At 42.3% G+C, this 13,843-nt stretch overlaps 1 long non-coding RNA gene across 1 annotated transcript in view; it reads left to right on the forward strand.

The window, feature by feature from the left end:
- Positions 1-3,183, forward strand: part of LOC108446066 — a 48,019-nt gene extending 44,836 nt beyond the window's left edge. The window contains exon 3 of the long non-coding RNA XR_001861175.1: positions 2,088-3,183. This is a non-coding gene — a long non-coding RNA (uncharacterized LOC108446066). The remainder of the gene's footprint in view (positions 1-2,087) is intronic.
- Positions 3,184-13,843: the final 10,660 nt, after the last annotated feature.

Genomic DNA, 13,843 nt, shown 5'->3' on the forward strand with positions numbered 1-13,843 from the left:
CCTTTAATTCTATCTCATAGTGAAAAAAAGCCTTCTGTATGTGGTCAAAATAGGAGTTTTGGGTAGGAGGGAATGAGAAATCCTACAGAAGGGGCATCAGTGAGAAAGGAATATGGGTCTTCTGCAATGGGTAGTAGACACTTTATAGATTTCTTCCTCTGGACTAAAGCTGCATAGGATGGGGATAATGGGAAAACATGGGAGACAACAGAGTGCTGGTGGTTTATACTAGTTAAGAACCGGACCTTCTGGTTATGTTTTATTCCGCCTAGTTGTGGGCAACTGAAGAGTGGTGTGATTTTATTTCAACCCACATACATATGTGATGACACAGAATAGAAGGATATTTATACAGATGTACCTCATAGTACTCCTTGTCTTGCCTGGAGTACTTAGATGAACAACACACCATTACAAGTTTCTCTTTACATTATGATGGAAACCTTTGCAATGTGATTTCTTCTGGAGGAAAATGGCAGATTATATAGATTTTGGGGAGGTAACAACAGAGATTAAGTAATGAGGCAGTACCCCTTGATCTTTCTCTTTCTCTAGCAACAGAGATATTAGGTGGCCAAGTTCTAGATAAATGTCAAATAATCAAAGATAATTTTGGCAGAAAGGTGTAAAAACCTCTAAAGGCTACCATGATCAGCACAGTAATCCCAGAATGTTACAAGTTTGTTCACCACCTTAAAGCATTAAATGTAAGGGTTCCTTCTTTCATGATTGGCACTGAGAAAGCTGAATATTGACAGTAGAATACAGAGGTCACTGAGATTCAGGCATTCAATTAAACACCAGTGTACCAAATCAGTGTTAAAGGTTGTTCAGGCACTAGTAACCAACCCTGGGCATAAAGGGTGATTCTGAACACTCTGAAGAACAATTTTGAATATGCAAAAAAAAATTCAGGAAATCTTCTCTCATTGCTGTCACTGCCATAATCTCATGGCAATTACAGAGATGGGATAGCTTGCATTACTGGAATGCTGTCAGGGACAGCCATATGCTTTCTTTAGGAAAGGTAGGCCAGAAAGCAAGGTGGTGGATCTGCTCTTTATGTGAGAAAGCTACCAGAATGTATCCAGTTCTGCCAATGGGTGGATGAAGAGTGGGTTAAGAGCTTATAGGTAAGAATTGAGGGGCAGGCTAACAGGGCTGACACTGCTGTGTTTGCTACAGGCCATCTGATCATGAGGAAGAAGTAAGTGAGGCTTTCTACAGATAGCTGGAAACGGCCTCTCAGTCAGAAGACCTCATTACTGTGAGGGAATTCAATCACTCTGCTCCAAGACAACACAGTAAGGCACACACAGTCAAGAAGATTCCTGCAGAGCATTGATGATAACACTTTGGCACAGATGGTAAAGGACACAATGAGGAGAGGTCGGCTGCTGGACCTTGTACTAGCAAACAAAGGACTAGTTGGGGATGTGAAGGCTGGGGGCAGCCTTGACCTCAGTGACCATGAGATGTGGAGCTGTCTGGGTCTCCACATCTGACTGAGCTTTGTTTCATGCTACTAGTCTCGTCACTAAGCAGACCTCCCTTCACTCAGGAGTGTGTCTCCTGATTAGTGTTGTGGTTAGGTATCGTACTGTTCAATTCAGTGCTCCACAGAGACTGTCCCAAACCAGATGCTGATCTCTCACTCTCACTCTCACTCTCCCTTTCCTTCCCATTTCCCACTGCAGTGGGATGGAGAGAATTGGAGGCACAAAGGGTGAAGGTCATGTGTTGAGATAAAACCAATTTACTGGAAACAGCAATGAGCTAAGAAAACAAACAGAAACAGCAACAATATTAATTACAGAAGTACAGAAAAGAGAGGGTGATTCACATGCAAAAATGTTTACCACAGAATCCAAGAAAAATGAACAATGACAGACAGCTTTCCCCCTTCCACCATATGTTTTTGAATGGAAGCCATGCCCTTCTTCTCAGAAGCCAGAGGGAGTCCCTTTTCCCTGCCCCTTGCAATGATGTGAGGTGGTATCAAATAACATTAAGGTCTTGGTTGAATCTAGGATAGCTAGTTACTGATTATTTTCTTACCTCATAACTTTTTGCTTTTCCCACCACAGTTCTGATGCTCTTATCATTTGGCCTATTCTCTGGGAGATGAGAAGCCAGATGCAGTATTGGCTCGCCAGCTGAAATGCTTTTAACCTCATTACCATGAGTAACGATCCACGTCAGCCATAAAAAGGTGAAGATGAAGAAAACCCCAGGTGATGTTATCCTTGCAGCAGATGATTTATGTTTGTTTTTTAAGAAAATAAACAGAAAATTAAGGATGAAACATCTTCCTGAAGAACATACTGAAACACTTTATGCAGAGTGTTACCCGAACATGGAATAGGACGTGTACACTGACATAAACCACTGCATTCTTGAGACTTCAGACCGTCTTGCAGGTTTTCATATCGTCTGGAAGAGAAACAGGTGGGAGGACATGTTAGACGGAGACTATTGGCACAAGAGAGAGAAAGCTCAGACACTGCTGGAGCGAGATAGAAGTGCAGTCTTTCTTCTGTGACCATCATATAGAGTTTCAAACCAAAAGCTATGGAATGGGGTCACGAAGTTGCCAGGTAGACCGATGTCTTCACTCCTTGGAAAAACAACTTAATCATGCTCTGTCTTGAGCTGTTCTTGGCAATTTAAGCCATATCCTGGAGAGAGTGGAGGGGAGAAAGTGCACAGTGGAGCCAGTAGACAAGTGTGTTACGGTGTTTGGTTTGTACATGCTTAGGGAAGCTGGTCAGCTGCACAGGAAAATGTCTGATTGCTGACAAAGAGCATACAAATAATTATGCTTATTTTTGAAAACCTCATCTCCATTTCCCAGTATTTATTTTATTACATTTTTTCTGCAGATTATAATGACAATAATCCTTCCCAGACAATGATATAATGGTTGCAGCTTGATCTGTCACCTATTTATGTGGCAGGTGGGGCTAACCAAGAAGTTAGGAAACAGAACTGTTTTCCTGATTGGGGTCAGAAGGTAAAACATAATAAACTCTATTTTTGTTTTTGTTGTTGTTTATAGACATAGGTCTTTGTTTTTATTGTTGTTTATAGACATAGTTTCTCCCCAAAGTAATTTTGGCTTATTTGTAATTTCCTTTTTTTGATTGGTACACAGTATTTAGCTATTCAATTCTCTGATGTTCCAGCAAATAGACAGGCATTATTTAAAATAAATGTTCTCTCAGACTGTGCATATTTTTCCTACTGTTCATTTCTGGATCTGTGAAATTGAAAGAGACTTCAGGAGCAGCGCAAATTTATTTTCCAAAGAGAAATAAGTTTGCCATTCTTTTTTTTGCCACATACCACAGTATTGTTTTCTCCATTTTATTGTCTCAGAGTTGATGTTAAATGTGACTTTTTTTTTAGGGTATGCTTTAGTTTTCAGTATTTCTTAAGCATTTTTTCTGCATTATAGAAGTCAGAATCCATTTACTGCCAGATGACTGATGTTCACCCATGTTGCTCGCTTGGATGGTTACTAGATGCTGCCTGTATTTCATCTATAATATCCTAGAAAAACCTTCCTCCTCTCTCTCTGTCTCATTCCTCATTTTCATGTCTCATTTTTTATGCAGCCTCAGCCTCTGTCAGTCACTCTGATGACTTTTGAACTAGTTTGTCAATTTAAATTAAATTAGCAGGAGGTCAAGAGGAAGGTTCCAGCACATTCCATGAAAGTAGGAGATCTTAACAGATGGCTGCACTAACAGTATTGGCCACACTCCTGTGTCCTCCTGCATGTCCTGTGCAGCTTCAGGCACAAGGAACGGATGCTGTCTTCAGACCTAAATTCTGTGGTGATTCCGAGCTGGCTGAAATGCAGCAGTGATGCCCACATGGTTTGTTCTGTGCTGTCAGTGCAGTTGTCATCTCTTGCCTTGGGCTGTGGCTTCCACAGAGGAGAAGCGCTGTGCAGGAGGAAAGGAACCCTTGGGGAGAAAATGCAGAACTCCACCATCTGGCATTGTGCTAGGCCTGAGTGGACGGGTGATGTTACTGTCTGCCGTGTCCATGCCAGCTTTCAAGCTACAGATAGATGTAGCACAGCCTCCCTCATGGAGCAGTGTGTTGTCCCTAGAGAAACTCTAAGGATCATATGACATTACATGGAGGTTTTTTAAAAATAGAATGGCAAGAGCGTCTACCTAGAAAGCTCATCAGCCCATGTACCAGAGAAGTGTTAGAGCCAATTTGGAGCAGAATATGACACTCTGCATGCCACTGGTATAGCATCACAGACACACTAATTCACCTTCAGCTTGAGGCTCAGATGGCTGGAATTCACATGCGCAAAGTGACTCTGTGCTCCTCCGTTCTTGGGACTCAGTCTTGAATGGACTCTGAAGCCCCTACATCTCCCAAATGTCTTTAAAGAAACAGTGCCAGGTGTGAAGGGGCTGTGCTGCTCTGTTCCCTGTAGCGTGCTGCCTGCAGCCACTGGAGCACAGTGCGCCATATGGCCCTGCTCTCTTGGAAGGGTGGGTGTTTCAGACTGCTACCTTCTTGGGCTAGGGGCTGGCCAGCCTAACTTGTGTTTCTGGCTTTGCCACCTAACTTGCACCTAGATTTTAGGCCTTATATGAAGCAGTCTTGCCGGTGTCTGTGCTCCCTGCCTACTGTGTGGGCAGAGGCAGGAGTCTGTACCTTGTCAGACAGGGTACTCCTGGAGGCTTTCAGAAGACGTGATTTGTTTGCTCCACAGAGCACAGGTCTTTACTACTTGATTCTGCTTTCTTAGGCACCTTGCACTTGAGGGGCTGGTAGGTTAGGTGATTTGGGCATTGCTCTCTTCAAACACAGTTTTGCAGACTAGCAGTTGATAGGCAGGACTGCGTGTGTGTGGCTGCAGGGTGCACAGAGGAGTGCCTCATTACAGGCGTGTGCGCTGCTGAAGGTACCGCTGTGTGTTTGGCTGAAGTGTGCTCTCTCATTACAGGCAATTTTCCTATCACCTCTCCTAAAGATATGCCTTTGCTGGGGTGTAAGGAAGCCTTCAATGTCTTGACTCACCTCAAAGTTTATTTAATAAAAAGAAGGCCGTGCACACTTGTGTGGCTCCAAGTACAACTGGCAGAATGCTAGCTGCTCAGGTTTTATTTAATCCTAAAGAGTAGGACTAAGTTGAAATTTCTAGTCAACTAATTTTCTTATTTTAAAAATCATCACAGCAAAATAAGAGATGCAGAAAAAGCAGCTATAAATAGCAGTGAGATTTGCTTATTTCTGCTATCCTTGCTAAGACTTTATGATGTGTTTTTAGTCTTGATTATATGCCTCAAGGTAGAAAACAGGCTACAGAAGATTTTTTATCAATTATGTAATGAACTTTACATTATTTCCTTGGTCCTATTGTTATTTTTCAGAGGAAATTAAAAAGGAAAAAAAAAACATTTTTAGGGACTATCACTTAGCAGATAGCCTCTCAGTAAAATGGTCTTATCTGCTGTGGTTTCTAATGTTAGGCATTAATTGCTAGAAATACTATCATTTATTTTTCATTCTGAATCTCTCTTACTAAAAAAGTCAAAGCACATCCTATTTATTGTCCAGTTTTAAAAATTCATGGATTCACAAATTCATGTACGAACTTAAACATCTACTTAATTTTCTGAATGAAATTTTTCCCCTTTTATGAATCACAACACTTAATTTAACTGTGTTTTTTAATGTATTTGTAGATACTGCAGATGACTACATAATGAATAAAGTCACTACCAGACTTTTCCTTATGTTTCATGTCACCTGACAACCAAAATGAAATCCTGACAAAGAAGTTTTAGACAGTATTTGTTTGAGGTTGGTGGAGTGAGCCTGTGTAAAAACCATTAGCTACTAAAACCCTGAAACCATAAACTAGTTTTCAGTTTAGATTGTACAAAATACTAAATAACAAGGGAAAAATGAAAAACTAGACTTGTCTTACAGGAATATCAGTTAGTTGATGTCTGTAAAATATGTTGAAATAAATGTGAATCAAAATTTAATTATAGCAAAAATTATTTTTTAAATTTTAAAAATCTTTTTATTGAGTCAGTAAAAAACTATGACAAAACAAAAAGTAGACTAGAATGCAGAATTAATCTTATAGAAACAATAGGTGAATGAAATATGAAGACTATAAGCTAAGGTCCCTCTACTTGTGAAAACCAAGCAGAGGTTTCTCTTCTGGAAGGCAATGATCAGGGAAATCAGAGCACAAGGATATTCTGATTGGCTTAAATTTTTACTAGGTTTACAAGTAAAAATCTTCAAACAGAGTAGTGCCTTTCTGTATTCTGCATTTCTCACTGCATATTCAGTATATTAAAAGACTGAGTAATTTAAATGTCTTGAGTTTTACAAAACCTCCAATTTTCAATCAAAATTAAAGAGTAAACACAGGTGGATTATAAAATATACGGTCTGTTATTTCTCTGTGTAACAACTTACAATATGACAGGTTTTGTGGCCTAATTCTAACTTCAGAGAGAAACATACTCTCAGAGTGGAACATAGTCATAGAGAAAAATACCTTCCATTTTGATCTTTGGATCAATTCACTGACATTGAGAAGACAGGATGCAAAGAATCAATCCCCACATAAAGAATAAAATGACTAGGTTTGTTTGGTTTGGTTTGGTTTGGTTTTTTGTAGTCCTGCACACTGTCGCCATCTTCAATTGCACAGGAAGAAGTAACATTTGGGGACCATTAAACAGGTCTGTTCTGACAGTAACCTGGGGCTCCATCATGCAGAATGAAAAATGAAAGGTAAGGGCAAATTCAAAGGGAATTCAGGGCACAGTGCAGGAGAAAGCTACTTAGCAAATATTTGTAAGTGGGACAGTTCTTGAACATGCTAGAAGAATTATACGACCTCTGGGGCCTCTGTCTTTTCAGACCAGAGCCTGAAAATTCACTTTTTGTTCAATATGTCTCTACCTCAACTGTGTCTTCAGACATGAGAAAAGAGGAAAAGCATTGGAAGGGTAGAGTGTAACAGATGACATGTCCCCAATAGTGATAAATAGGAGTGAAAAAGAAAAGGAGCAATACAAAGATTACACTTAAAACCTACACTGTTAATTGGAATCGAGTCACAGTGCTTTTTTTCTTGGAAAAATAACAATTTGTCTCCAGCTTTGGCAGAAGAGCAGCATGCATAAGAGCAAATAATATTTGAAAGTAGAACAAGCCGACATGGCACCAAGTGAGATAAATGCTTAGCTCATTATCACTAACTCCTGGCCTAGCTACTGCTTTGCATTGCCAAAAAATCAGGATTTGGAGATGAATTATATAGGCTATAAATAATAGTTCCGAGATGCAGCATCAGAAAATAGTTGTAATTTTATTTGCCCATGATCATTAAAGTGCTATAAAAACAATGAAAAAAAGAACGTCTCCTCTTGGGAGCCCTAAATCACAGATTTGTTCTGGTAGCTACTATTTTTTGCTGCAAAAGTAGTTAATGTCCTTGTTATCCATGAACCAAGTGCCTGCTTCTGTTGGCAATCTTTTCCATCACTACCTGCCTGAACAGAAAAGCCCTGCTGTTCTTAAAAGGGAGGGAAAGTGGTTGCAGCATCTTCTACATGACAGATCAAAAGTGTTCTGGACTTCTGCCTCAGCATGAAGATGATCTACTGTGTAAAGCCATCTATTTAGCAAGACGACCATCTGGCTGGAGTAGGCTTGATGAAGTAATGGTTTTATTAATTCTTGTAATAAGTAAGATGAGTAGACAAGGCTGCCTATGGTGTTCAGATATGAGTATTTGACCTTTACAAAAACATCTACCTTCCTTTCTGGTGCAAAACCTGATGATTTTCAGTGTATCAAAGGAGTTACAAGATGAATTTTCCCAATGCTTCACAGTGAGCACGAAAAGGTCCAAATTTTCTTTTCACATCTGCAGAAAAGTCACTTTTTAATCATCGTGACTGAAGCGAGAAAAGGCTATTTGCTCCAGACTCCTCTATTTTCTCTGCACTGGAGGACACTGCATGCTATCTGCATGTTCTTCTAACTCTGCTGAAGATTTCTAAAGATTTGCTGCTCTCTATCAGAGGAAGCCATCACATTCCTTGGCAGCTTGTCTGAAAGTTGTCCCCCATGCTATTTAAAAATGGTGACCTGTTCCTTAGCTACATTTCCATCTTAAATTTCCATCTACTAGTTTTACCTGTGCTTTTATCTTGAGCATAATAGGGGCTCCAGGACTGAGCATCTTCACTGCCTAAAGGAGCCACAGCAAAGCACTCGGCTTTGCTAAGTGTGCTAATCAAACTCCTACACCTTTCCCTATGCTGCACTTCTTCCAGCCCTGAACTAATTTATATAACTTTTACCTTCAATATCTTCAAGTTTTCAGTGTATTTTTAGAAATGAGGATGCCAAAGGTGGACAGAATTGCACTGTGAGCAAAGCTGCTTGCATTAATGGACAACAAATTTTTAAATGTTGGAAGATATTTTAAGGTAAATTTAGACTCCATAATAACCTAAGTAGCTAAGTAACACAAGCTAAGGAAAAGGTGCTCATGTGCCTGTAAGGGCATGGTGGCCTTTAAGAGGTAGTAACTAAAGAGGCATGGTGATCAATCATGGGCAATTTCTTGTACATGACATTTCTTGTACATGACATAGGAGGAATGTTGTAAAGGCTGCTACCAAAGGAAGCAAGGACATCCCCTTTTTCAATCTGCAAAAATGAACTCTAATAACATTGTGCAGTGTATCCAAGGATTATCTTATGGACATGGCTGCAGGTTCTGCAGTCTCTGATAAAGAACGGCCAACACAAACATGGTCAGTAACACGTGTGTTTTGTCTGCCTGTGTGCTCCCTTTACCTCCATCACTTCACCACTAAACTTTTTATAACAAGACTTCATTTGCCCTTTCATTTCACTTCTCTAATCTTCCACTGGAATTCATGTTGGAAAGCACCAAATGCAAATGAACTGCCTCAAGTAAGGAGTGAGCATTGACAAGCACTGAATTCAAGAGGGACAGAGGTCCTGTCAGCCTCCAAAGAACTCATCAGGTTGCTCCTGAAGGTTATCATTGCTCTGGTATTTGGCCTGTTTGGTAACAGTATTTGGCCTGTTATCAGAGGTTGTCAGGGATACGGCTGAGAAGCCATGAGTGATTCTTTAACTCTGCCACAGCATCCTCAGAAAAGCTGGCTGCTGCTCCTTTATAAATGGGTTGTCCAAGCCAGGTCTTTCCTCTGCCTCTGCACAGGGACTTCCTTAGTCTTGGGGTCCAACTCAGGTTGGGCAGGACCACAGACAAGCTGTGGCTGGGGTCACCATGTCCTGGTGACACACCAGGAACAAGAGTCATGCACAGCTCTTGGTTTGTGCTACACACAACCATTGCTTGCCTGAGGATACCACAGCAACCTCTGCTGCTGCCCACAAAGACACACTCAGCTTCAAGGCATGGAGGGGTACAAACCAACTTCGGGTATGTTGCAGTCGTTACACCAAGGGAAGGAACACTTCCACAGAGGACAGGTTTTCCCCAGATTTTCCTAAATATGTTCTGAACATATGGTTCATGCCTTACTCATGTGTTAAGTTTAGAGCCACTGAAACACAGCACTTCCAGAAATCTTGTCTCATCAGCTCTGTGGGGAGGCATTTCACTTTGAAAAGGGAAAAGGACCAAAGGAAGGTTTAGCCAGATGGACACATGGCAGAAAGAGTTATGTAGCAAAGTCGTAGCCTGTTGTTCACATCTGTGGCCGGAGGAGTGAAGGAGCTGGAGCCCGAGTCTAAAAGGCAGCACAGCACAGTTATGTGCTTTCTCTCATGATAGCGACCTTGTCCTGGAAGAGCCAAAAACTTTAATGATGGTAGTAAGGATGGGCACAATTCAGAAAAGCTATTTTAAAACATAGTATGGCAAACCAGCACTTGTTGGCATGTATTGAACAAGCTGACAGAGAAAAGAGACTTAGAGCTGTTATGGCAAAATCTGCACTGCCATGGTCAGATATAGGATAAGGAGAAATTTTGAGGCTCTCTAGAGAGCCAGTGTGGTAAGGCCCCTGGCTGCCATGCAGGTGTCCCCATGTGTTGCTACTGGCATGACCTGCTCTGCAGGATGTTTGTGTGGAGGCAAGGCTTGCTCCTCAGAAGGATGTGCAGCCAACAGTGGGAAGGTGGGAACTGCATTTGCTTTTGGAGCATATCCCATGGGAGTCTCTGACATGAGAGAGGAGTCAGTGAGAGGAGCAAATGGTGTACCATTCTCTAGCTGCCTGGTCCTAGAAGGCCAAGTTCCCCAATAACAACATCCCGCCTCTCCAATCCCTCCTTGGCCTCAAGGAGACCAGATGCTCTTTTTCTTCCTTTCCTGCCTCCCTCCCTCCCTCCCTCCTGGCTGCAGCAGGCCTGTTTCTGCAGTCAGCTGCTTCTCCAAGGATCTGCTTTTCACAGTTCTTGTACATAGACTTGCCCAACCCTCTGGAAAAGTGACTTTCCTCAGAAATGAAGAAGGCCACTGTGCACATGTGCCATGCTTCACTGCTGAGCAAATGCTTTGGAGCTTTCTGTTAAAAGCTTTTATCCATGGAAAAGCATAGTTTGCTTTTGTGTTACACTCACTTGTGTGGTCGCACTGAGGAGAGGCAGGACACACACACAAAATAGTATTGACTGCTTGCAAATAAATACCCTTCAGTGAGTAGCTATTAGTACTGTAAACATTCTTCTTAGAAGCAACTTGAGAAGAGAAGTCGGCATAATGTGGGTCCCTTGGTACATGCCAGGATCCCTGGAGCTGGTCAGTGACGTCACTGCCTCTCCTACTGAACCTTTCTCTGGCAGCTTCTTGAAGGGACCAGGTTGTAGACCCACACTTACCACTTCCCTTACCAGGCTTTAAATTTATTCTTCCCATGTGCCCATGGCTTCCCCTGACTTTGTTTCCTCTACATGTGAAGAAGAAGCCATCTTTGAGTGGAGGCTGAGCTCCTCCACCTCTTGCCCCAAAGGCAACAGGGTGGGCATGTACCTCCTGTTAAGCATCTCATGGAGGGTGTGGCAGAGAATATCAAGTCAACCTTTGTATCTGCCTAAATTCAACAGTGACATCTCCATTTGCCCTCACTGCCTCCACTGGCTGCAGAGATGGGACAGCCCAGACAGCCCTGGGGGATGGCCCAGGGTAGAGAGGGATGTCCAGACCCCCCGGAGCCATGTGGGGTCCGTGCTGGGATGGTCAGGCATGTGTGGTGTGTGGTGGGGTGGCAGGTGACCCCTGGCAGCACAGGGATTGAATGTCTTATGGGTGTCGGGCACCCAGCAGCTGCCCTCAGCCGCCCTCAGCCGCTGAACAGGGTCAGCTAATGGCAGAAGTGTCTTGGGCTGGCTTACACCTCGGGCTGTGGGATATCTGATCGGTTATCTCATGTTTCCCTGCTGGAACCAGGCACATGCACACCAGCCTTGGTCTCACCCGTGCTGCCGGATGGCCAGCAGCATAGCGAAGCTGCTCTGTAATCACAGACAGAAACACAGATGGGGCTGACCTCTCTAGCTCCTGGCTTTAATCAAAATCACACGTAGCCCTCTGCAGCTGTAAGGATGCTTTTTTAAAAAATAGATATAATTTTTTCCTTTTTTTATAGTGTAAAAAAAAGGGACAATATTCCTGTAACTGTTCTTCAAAACGGAAACCTTGTCAATTACTTGCAGAATCCATGCGTGCTTGCAAAAGTTGAAACAGTTCTAAAGTAGCACAGATCAGTTCTCGGGGATGTAATTATAAATGCCTCATCAAAACTGTCAAGAAAAACCCTCAGAAGTGGACTTGTCCAATTTTTTTTTCTCTGTAGAAGTTTCTCAAGAATACTACTTTTCTTTCAAAGTATATTTCAGCCCTATTTATAGTCTGCTCTTTATACAGGAACTCCTAACTTATGAACACTGAATTTGCTATATTGCAAAGTCTTTGAAAGACAGGACCTGATTGCTTAATTTCTGGAGGGGGATGGCTATTTTATCTGTAGATGACAGAATGGATCTAATTGTAATATCACATTTAGGGTATGAATTTTCCATTCCAAGTTTTAATGGCCTTGTGTAGTTATTGCTTGTGATATAACTCCATTAGAAGTTCTTTTCTTTAAAATATTTGGGATATTATGGAGCTGGAAGATGTAAGGCGAAGGAGGTTTCATTAAACCTTACTCTAACCGTGCATCTTTGAGGGGATTTCTATTGGCTGCTGGTTCTACAAATGAGCATATCAATAACCAGGTTATGGGCAAGGCAGAGATTTATCTGTTCACTGGATCACTACTGAAATTATTTGCATGACAAAAGGGCATGTGATTGCTAGAATACCCAAACAAGAGGACATACCGTCATTATTCTTGAAAAAGAAATAAAAGATATATCCTTTTAAAATTGTTTTTTAAATATGAAAGTAAAATGTTGATCTGAGTGATGCTAAGTCAGCCTGCTTCAGCTGGGAATCTGCCCCATCTAGTCATACTCAGAGGGATGGATATTAATCTATTATTCAGCTGCACAAAGTTCAGTGGAATAACTGTTCTCACTAATTGCTAATGGGAAAAATTACTGGTGCTTATAGGAGATATTCTGGTAACAGATAATTAAGCAACTAAGTAGTTGAAAATGTCAGGAGAGAAAAATGATCTTTTTACCTCACTGAGTTCATTTTTAAAACTGTGTCAGCTGAGCTCACTTGGCTCCGTACAGCCAGCCTGCAGCTCTGCCGGGGAGGGGTGCTACGGCCACCAAGTGCACAGACAGAGGGCAAAATGAGGGAACACCTATTTTCTTGATCCTTCTTCAACAGTTGCCATTCATGCTCAAGAAGAAATCTCCAATAACTGCTGTATGTAGCTTTTGCTTGCACTGTCTTACAGAAACCAGGCTTTGACACTTGCTTCCTGGCTGAGAGATGGTATTCCCTCCCACAAGCCATATCCCCATGCCACTGAATCTGGAAAACCTCTTCCGTCTCTATCATCCAGACATAGACCTAGAGCCTCTCCTTTTTTGGGAGGTGCCAGAGCAAAGGTGGGTAAGTTGTTGACTGTAAACAGGAGGAGAGAGCACTTCTGAGCCTTTGCAACATGGGTTGGAGAGAGAAGAGAGTTCAGGCAGCAAATGAGGATAGGAGCCACAGCAGGTTATTTTGGCTCTCCAGTATGTTTGAAATTCACTCTTGGTGTTCCTGGGGACAGCAAAGGAGCAATCCCTGACCACTAGGAGCCCTGGGGCAATGTAGCCAGCAGCTGACCTTCTGTGTTTCAGCAACCCCTGGGGCAGCGGTGTGGACCCAGGAACTTGGGCAAGGTGGTCCCAAGCAGCATTTTGAAAGCTGACGTATCACCCTAAAGCCTCAGCACCTGCTTCAAATCTGTCACCCTTTTTGGAATAGAGTGCAGCTGGGGATTCCTTCTGCTACCCCTACCCCCCTGTTGCAGCCCCAAGAAGACTGTTGCATATGAAACACTGGATGCCCTCTGAATTCACAGCTTTACTGGCAGCAGCAGAGTGCTTTGACAGCTATTTCTGCATACCATGAGGATGTCCTGAGCACTCTCAGGTGTGAGCCTGTTCCTGTTTGGACCTATTTATGGTATCATCCAACATCCCCTTGCACTTCCTTGTAACCCAGATAGGGAGGAGTGGAGAGTATTTGATATATTTTGCTGCTGGCCATAGATTGCTCTTTCTGATTGTGTGTTAATGAGTTTCTAATGAAGAGAGCAAGGCTCCCAGTGAATAAGCCTTGCATCCCTAGCTCCCAGGTGCTAGCCTTCTGGGTATCACT

Source organism: Corvus brachyrhynchos, unplaced genomic scaffold, assembly GCF_000691975.1.
Source record: "Corvus brachyrhynchos isolate BGI_N302 unplaced genomic scaffold, ASM69197v1 scaffold914, whole genome shotgun sequence".
Lineage (NCBI taxonomy): Eukaryota > Metazoa > Chordata > Aves > Passeriformes > Corvidae > Corvus > Corvus brachyrhynchos.